This window comes from Fukomys damarensis, unplaced genomic scaffold (assembly GCF_012274545.1).
Source record: "Fukomys damarensis isolate Sample0158 unplaced genomic scaffold, DMR_v1.0_HiC HiC_scaffold_16, whole genome shotgun sequence".
Taxonomy (NCBI): domain Eukaryota; kingdom Metazoa; phylum Chordata; class Mammalia; order Rodentia; family Bathyergidae; genus Fukomys; species Fukomys damarensis.
The window spans coordinates 102255163-102264015 of record NW_022900928.1 but is presented as its reverse complement, the minus strand read 5'-3'; positions in this window follow the sequence as shown (position 1 = coordinate 102264015).

The window sequence follows — 8853 nt, the reverse complement described above, 5'->3', positions numbered from 1 at the left end:
GAAAGGAATTGTTTGCACAATTTCTCTCTCAGTGAGTCTGTTATTTGTGTACAAGAAGGCTATTGATTTTTGGGTGTTGACCTTTATCCAGATACTCTGCTAAATGTGTCTATTAAGTCAAGAAGTCTTTTGGTGGAGTTTTTTGGGTCTTCAATGTAGAGTATCATATCATCAGCAAATAATGACAGTTTAACTTCTTCCTTTCCTATCTTTATTGCTTTAATTTCTTTCTGTTGTCTAGTTGCTTTTTCTAATGTTTCCAGAACTATATCGAAGAGGAGTGGTGATAGTGGGCACCCTTGTCTTGTTCCTGATTTTAACGTGAAGGTTTTCAGTTTTTGGCCATTTAATATGATGTTGGCTGTTGGTTTTTCACAGAGAGCCTTTATTAAATTGAGGTATAGACCATCTATTCCAATTTTTTGGAGGGTTTTTATCATGAATGGGTGTTCAATTTTGTCAAATGCTTTTTCTGAATCTATTGGGAGAATCATATAATTTTTTTCCTTGACTCTGTTAATATAGTGTATTACATTTATTGACTTATGTATGTTGAACCATCCTTGTATCCCTGGAATAAATCCAACTTGGTCAGGATGTATGATCTTTTTGATGATTCTCTGTATTCTGTTTGCTAGTATCTTATTAAGGATTTTTGCATCTATATTCATTAAGGAGATTGGCCTGTAGTTCTCTTTTTTAGTTGTGTCTTTCCCTGGTTTGGGAATCAAAGTGATTCTTGCTTCCAGGAATGAATTTGGAAGTATTGCTTCCCTTTCAATTTCATTGAAAAGTGTGAAGAGTAATGACAGTAGTTTTTCTCTAAATGTCTTGTAAAATTCAGCAGTGAATCCTTCAGGACACGTGCTTTTCTTTGTTGGTAAGTTTTTAATTACATTTTCAATTTCACTGATTGTAATTGGGGTGTTTAAAATGGTTTTATCTTTGTTGAACTTTCATAATTCATATGTATCTAGAAATCTGTCCATTTCATCCGTGTTTTCCATTTTATTGGAGTAAAGGTTCTCAATGTAGGTATTGATGAGCCTGTGGATTTCTGTTGGGTCTGTTGCGACTTTGCCTTTTTCTTTCCTGATTGCATGGATTTGAGCCTTTGCTTTTCATTTTTTGATAAGGTTTTCTAAGGGTTTATCAATTTTATTTATTCTTTAGAAAAACCAACTCCTTATCTCATTTATTTTTTGTATCATTTTCTTAGTTTCCATTGGATTGATTTCTGCTCTAACCTTTATAATTTCCTCTCTTGTTGGAGCTTTGGGTTTTTCTTGTTCTTGTTTTTCTAGGAGTCTAAGATTCATCCTTAGGTTGTTTATTTGAGCTCGCTCTGTTTTCCTAGTGTGGGCATTCAGTGCTATGAATTTTCCATGTAGAACTGCTTTCATTCTGTCTCATAGATTCCTGTATGTTGTATTGGCATTTTTATTTATTTGTAAAAACTGTCTGATTTCTTCTTTAATTTCCTCTGTGATCCATTGATTGCTCAGAAGAGTGTTGTGCAATTTCCACGTGTTTGTGAAGTTCCTGCAGTTTCTTATGTTATTGATCTCCAGCTTTATTGCACTCAATCTGATAATATAGAGGGAATAACTTCGATTCTTTTGCATTTATTCAAACCTGTTGAATAAATGGAGAATGACTTATGTGCAGCTGAAAAGAATGTATATTCTGATTTTATGGGGTGGAACACTCTATAAACATCTAATAAGTCTGTGCATTCAAAGGCTTGGTTCTGTTCTAGTATTTCACTATTGATTTTTTGCCTAGATGATCTGTCTATTTGTGATAGGAGGGTATTTAGATCCCCCCCAAAATTCTATTAGTGCTTATTTGGTTTTTCATGTTACTTAATATTTGTTTTATATAGTTGGGGGCATTAATATTTGGTGTATATGTGTTTATGATTGTCACCTCTTTCTCTTGAATTGTTCCCTGTACAAGGATGTAGTGGCCTTCTTTGTCACTTTTAATCAGTTTTGGTTTGAAATTTACCTTGTCTGCAAATAAGATTGCTTCCCCTGCTTTTTTCTGGGTTCCTGTCGCATGGATAATTGTTTTCCCCCTTTTCACTTTCAGTCTATAGTTTTCTTTTTGTACTAGGTGTGTTTCTTGTATACAACATATTGTTGGATTTTGCTTCTTAATCCAATCTGCCAGTCTATTTCTCTTGATTGATGAATTGAGGCCATTGACATTGATAGTTATAACTGATATGTACTGACTTATTATTGTCATGTTATTGTCCTTTTGTTGACTCTTTTTAATTTTTTGTCCTCTTCTTTTAGTTTATTGCCTTGGCTGTTTGATTTGCTCTGTTGGGCCTCATGGTGTTATGATCTCAATTGTCTTTTTCTAGGATATTGTTTAGAATTCCTTGTAGTGCTAGTTTGGTATTCATGAATTTTCTCAGGTGTTCTTTGTCATGGAAGTATCTATTTCCCCGTCCATTTTGGAAGAGAGTTTTGCAGGATACATCAGTCTAAGTTAGAGGTTGTTTTCTTTTAGGACTTGAAATATCTCACCCCAAGCTCTCCTTTGTGTTGAAAAGTCTGCTGTGATTCTGATGGGCTTTGCATTTGATTTGTTTCTTTTCTCTTACTGCTTGTAGTATTTTGTTCTTCTGTTGGATTTCCGGGATCTTGATTAGTGTATGTCTAGGTGTATATTTTCTTTGATCGTGACTAGTTGGAGTCCTATATGCCTCACTTATCTGTATGTCAAATTCTTCCCCTCTGTTTGGGAAGTTTTCTGTCATTAATTCTGTGAACAGCTTTTTTAAGTCATTTACATTTTCTCCTGATACTTCATGGATTCCTATCAGTCTTATATTATTCTTCTTTGCATCATCTAGGAGTTGTTGGATCAATTTCTCATGATCCCTTACTGTTTTTAAGCAACCCTTCTTTTCACTGTCACTCTGTGAGACCCTAGCTTCTATACCTGAGTTTATATCTTCACATTCTTTTATTCTGTTGTGTATACTTTCCATTGAGTTTTTAATCTCCTGGATATCTTTTTGTTTCTGTTTAATGGATTACATTTCTTTACTTTGTTGGGCATTCATTGTTTCCATTTCCTTCTTGTGCTGGGCCTTCATGGCTTCTGTCATGCTCCTGAGCTCACATATTTTTTTGTCAGTGTCTGTTTAGAGTCTCAAATCATGACTTTCATTTTGCTCACCATCTCTATCATTATCTGGGAAAGTATTTCTGTTTTGAATTTTCCTAGAGCCTGATTGATCTGTTTTGTTACTTCCTGTGCTGTGAGTTCTGAGTGTTCTAGTGGTTCACTATCAGTCTTTTCATCCTCCTTTGCCCTGCTGTTTGCCATTGGTGAACTGGAAGTCTGTCTTTGTGTCTTGCTTAAGTGTTTTCTCATTTTTATTTTTGCTGTTGGGTTGTCCTTGATTCAATCTCTGGGTTATTAAATCTTCCTGATATTGCTGCGTTTTGGCTTTTGATTCTCTAATGACTCATAGACATTTTCATTTTCACAATATCAGAGAAAACAACTCGTCAAATGAACCCCTACCTTTGTCCCAATTGATACAATCAGCAACACAATAGGGTCAATCACTACTTGCAAATTGACCACTTGTGGTAGTCATTAATATCTCACCTTTCAACCATGTGAATTAAATTAAAATCAAGAAACATCCCAAAATATGTTTGCAGTGAACAAACTCCTCAACATAGCATATTTACCATTAGGAATGGGTCTTAGACAGAGTTAGGATGAGAGGAGTAGATAAGTAAAAGAACTGGAGAAGGTTTCAAGTGAAGCCAGAGTACACAGAATGACCAGACAATCTTTACAAAACTGTTAAACTCAAAAGGGATAGACAGAGTGCAAGTATAAGGACAAGAATCTATCCCCTTAACAGCAATAGGGGCTCACTTTCCTTTGAAATTACTGATCCTTGAGTGAGGCACAGTGATAGAAAAAAAGAACTTTAAGAAAAAAGAAAAAATGGTAAAAGAAGAAATGTGAGTCAGGGCAGGAGCAGGAACAGAAAGAGAGATTAGGAACAATATGGTGGAGCAAGAGCCTGAGTTGGTGAAAGGAGGCGGAAAAAAGAATTTACAGAGTGGAATGAGGAAAAGAAAGAAAAGGACAAAAAAATGACTTTGAAGGGCCTCTTTCAGACTATGTCTCTGCTGTTATAATACACATCATGCACAGCCATGTGCAGAAACAAAGCCCCCTATCTCAGCTAGCCAATGGCAGACCCCCGTGATGCAGACTGACTTCAGGCCACAAGGCCCAAATTGAGCTCCCCGACCTTCTGCAGGGTTGAACTCCAGACAGTTATACTACAGGTTTCCCCTGCCTTTTCTTTAAAGATATTCAAATTTGGGATCTCAGAAAATTACCCTTTATATCCAGCTATGCCTCTGCAGGGTGGGTCCAAGGACTGGCACAATCAGGAGGTCTGAGAGCGCGGGTGGGTGTGGGTGTGCTCAGCTACCCTCCTGGTGCTGGAGAAGCAATGGCACCCGCAGGGGAGGGCTGGGCTACCTGGACCCTCTGACTGGGCCCAGGCATGCTGGAGGGAGATCTGATGTCTGAGCTGCTATCTGGAATCTCAACTTCCTGGCACTGGAAGAGCAGCAATCCAATCATCTGTTAATAAGAATAGTTTGAATTCTTTATCTCTTATTCATACCTAATTTATGTCTTTCTCTTTCCTGAATGCTCCAGTTAAAGTTTGGAATATTGTATTGAACAGGAGTAGTGAGAATGTACACCTTTGTCTTGTTCTTGATTTCCTCAATTTATGATATGATATTTGCAGTGGAGTTGTCACAAAGGGCTATTATAAGTTTGAGGTAAGATTCTTTTATACTTATTTTCACCTGGGTTTTTATAATGACTATATATTGGGTTTTGTTAAAGGCTTTTCCTGCTTTTACTGAGATGATCAAGTGATTTTTAAAATCTTTGATTCTGTTTATGTGATGTATTATATTTATTAATTTATGTGTGTTGAATCACCCTTGCAGTGGGATAAAGCTGAGTTGAATATGATGTATGATAATTTTTATATGATTTCTTATATTCTGTGTACAAGCATCTTTTTGAGGGTTTTTGCATCTATGTCCATTAAGGAAAGTGGTCTATAGTTTTCTTTTCACCTTGAGTCTTTGTTAGATTTTGGTATCAGAGTGACACTAGCTTCAAGGAATATGTTTGGCAACACTTTTATTTTTGGTATCATGGAAGAGTTTGATGAATGTCAGCCTTAGAAATTCTGATAAAATTCTGTGGTGCATCCACAGGGTCCTAGGTTTTATTTGTTAGGGGTTTTCTTACTGCTTCCGCTACATCGACTATTATTGACTATTTTTAGAGTTTTAATTTTTTCTTGCCTTAAGTTTAGTAATTCTTATCTATCTAGGAGTTTATCCATTTCTTCCAGACTCTCTCATTTATTGCAATGTAAGATTTTCAAAAAGGTTTTTATGGTCTTTGGATTTTGACAATGTCCATTCTGAGTTTGGCTTTTTTGTTTCTAATGGTATTGATATGGGTCTATTCTTTCCTTATTTGGGAAAGTTTGGCTAAGCATTTTTCAATCCTGTGTATCTTTACAAAAAATTAAGCCTTTGACTCATTGATAATTTGTATTTATTTTTAATCTCAATTTCATTAAATTCTACTCTAGTTTTCATAATTTGCTTTTTCATGTTTAGATTAGGATTGCAATTGTTTTTTAAGACAATAAAATATATCATTAGGTCATTTATTTGAGATTTCTCAATTTATTTGATGTGATCATCAACTGTAAACTTCTCTATTAGAACAGCTTCCATTATGTCCCATATGTTTTGATATTTTGTGATTCCATTGTCATTTGATCATAAAATTTATTTAATTTCTTCTCTAATTTCTTCTATGACTCAAGAATGAATTATTTAATCTCCGTAGTTTTTGCATGTTTTCTGTGGTTTCTTTTGCTGTTGATTTCCACTTTTTATCTGCTATGATCTGATACTATGAAGGAAGTTATTTCAATATTTGTATTTATTTAACCATCTTTTAAGTCATATGATAAGGAGTATTTTGGAGAAAGTAGTGTGTGCTCCTGGCAAAAGTGTGTATTAGGTTGTGGATGGATTAAACAATTTGTAGGTATCAGTTAAGTCTATTTGTTCAACGGTGTGGTTTATCTCAGATATTTCTTTTGTTGATGTTTTGTCTGGTTGATTTGTGCATTTGTCTAAGTGACAAAGTCTATTCCTGGCTGTGTCTGTACTGATCTTCATCAGTTCTTTTTTTTTAATATATATTCAATAGTTTTTGTTCCATAAAAATGGGTGGGCCAACGTGCAGTGTATATACTTTTACAGTTCTTATCTCTTCCAGCTGAATTTTTCTTTTACCAGTATTCAGTGGCCTTCTTTATCTCTTTTGATAAGTTTTGTCTTGATATGATAGCTATTCCTGCTTGATTTTGGACTTTGCTTGCATGGGGTGTCATCTTCTCTTTCATTTTTAGTCTATATGTTCTGTCTTGGATGAGGTGTGTCTCCTGCAGGTAAGAAATTGGTGTGTTATGTTTTTTGATCCAATATGTTTCTTCAACTGGGGATTTAAAACCATTACAATGAGTGTTATTATAAGGTGATTGTTGAATCCTGTAATGGCATTTTTTTTTCCAGGACGAATTCCTTTACTTTTGAGCTACTCTTACAGTTAGATGTTCACTTTCCTTTGTTTCTTTCTGAGATCTCTTTCTCTTCCTCCCTCCCTCCCTCTCTCTCTCTCTCCAAATTTCTTCTTGCTTTCTCTGTAATTGAAAGTTTTTATTTATGTGTGAATTTTAAAGGAACATTTTGAAGATAAAGTAGTCTGCTTTGGTAACTATTTTCATTTAGGGCTTGAAAATCTTCACTCAAAACTCTCCTGGTATTGAAGATTTATGCTGAGAAATATGCTGTTATTCTGATAGGTTTCCTTTTATAGGTCATTTGATGTTTTTCTCTAGCAATTTTTAGTATTCTTTGTGCCAAATTTCTGGAATCTTGACTGTGACATGTAGTGGTGCATTTCTATTGTGGTTGTGACTATTTGGAATTTTATATGCATTTTATCTGGATATTGAATTATCTTTGCAGAACTGGAAAATTTTTTGTTTTCAGTGAATCAATCATTTATTCCTTTGATGTCACCATCTAAGCTTTTCCTAGCTCCTATAATTCTTAGGCTTAGAAAAATAATCATCTAGCAGCTGTTGGATGCAGTCACCATGGTGTTTGTTGCTTTTTGTGGTTCCTGAGTACAGGATCCACTAGTGCAACCTTATCTTCAAGTTCTGACACTCCCCTCATGGTGTTCCTTCCTGTTGGGCTTACTTTTAATTGAAAGTTCATATCGTGGATTTCATTTTCTAACTTTTTTACTGACACACTAATTCAGATTTTTGTATTGTCTTTATTCTAGCTTTTGGCTTCTATCTTCCATAAGATAAGTTTCCATAAATTTGCTGAGCTTTTAATTAATTAAATTTTTTAACTGTTTACTTAAATCCCTCTTGAGATCACTTCTGAGCTTATGCATTTGTTTAATTGTTTCTTCTTTGATCTCTTCAAAGATTGTAACTGGGTTTTGAGCTTTTTGTTTATAACTTCCTCTATTTAGTGCCTTAGAGAAGGAATTCAGGGTTTTCAGGGCATTATGTTGCCTGGTTTTTATTGCTTTTGTCATAAAGGTTGAAGATTACTTAGGGTAGAAGAACTGTATCTCTACCATGGTGATCTCTTCAGTTAGTGGGTCTCCCTGTGATGTGACGTTGGCCTGGGTTATGTTTTTGTGTTTATCACCTCTTCAACTTACTCAACATAATAGAGCCATTCTCAGTCATTTTGTTGTATGGAGAGAGCAATTAACACTTATGGTAATATCTGCAGAACCAACCAGATATCAATCATATAATTTAAACCTTAGTTTAATGATTTTACACATTTTTCAGTAACTGAAGAAGACAATGGATTATACTGATGACAGGTAGGCTGGGATTCTATTAAATAGTTCTATTTAAGCTAGATTGAGAAGCATTACTTAATTCTTATCCTTTGTTTCACATACACAACCACCACATATATGTACATATATCAGATAAAAGAGGAAAAGAAAAGAAAAAAAATTTAAAAATAGAAAAATGCAAAGGTAAATGGTCCTCTCTTACGTGTTCCTACTTCATTCTGAATTTAACTAGTGTGCTCTTTCTCTTTAGTTCAAAACACAGAGACCTTGTCTTGCAGCAGTTTTGAGACTGTTAGGTCCAGTCATCTGTGCTTGAGACAAGGACATGCTTGGGCTGTTCTCCAAGGATTTGTTCTCTTGCCTACCAGTCAGGGAAGGGAGTGGAGATCTGGGCCCCTGCTGACTAAACATCCTTCCGTTCCCTCCGTAGGCAGAATTCTGTGAGGATTCAGATGTGCTCCTGTGGGCTTGAATATCTGGATGTTTTTTGTGTGTTCTAACATCTCACACCATCAATTCTTTTTTTTTTATTGAGTTTATTGGTACATTTAGGGATACAGTACAGTTACATTCATTGTTGGGATCATGTACCTTTACATGGCAAGTCTTGATTCTCATTTTTTCCCCTTACCTCTGCCCTCCCTTCACCCCCTCCTCCCCTCCCCATCTACAAACACTTTATTTTCATCTTTTCATTCTCTCACATTTTTTTCTTTTCCCTTTTTGTTCTTCCCCTACGTATCACACCTTCCCTACACCTTTAGCTCCTTTCCTCCCATTTCTAAATGTCAGTAATCTTATTAGAATCTTATGCATTGTTGCAGAATATTCACACCAGGGAAACTATTT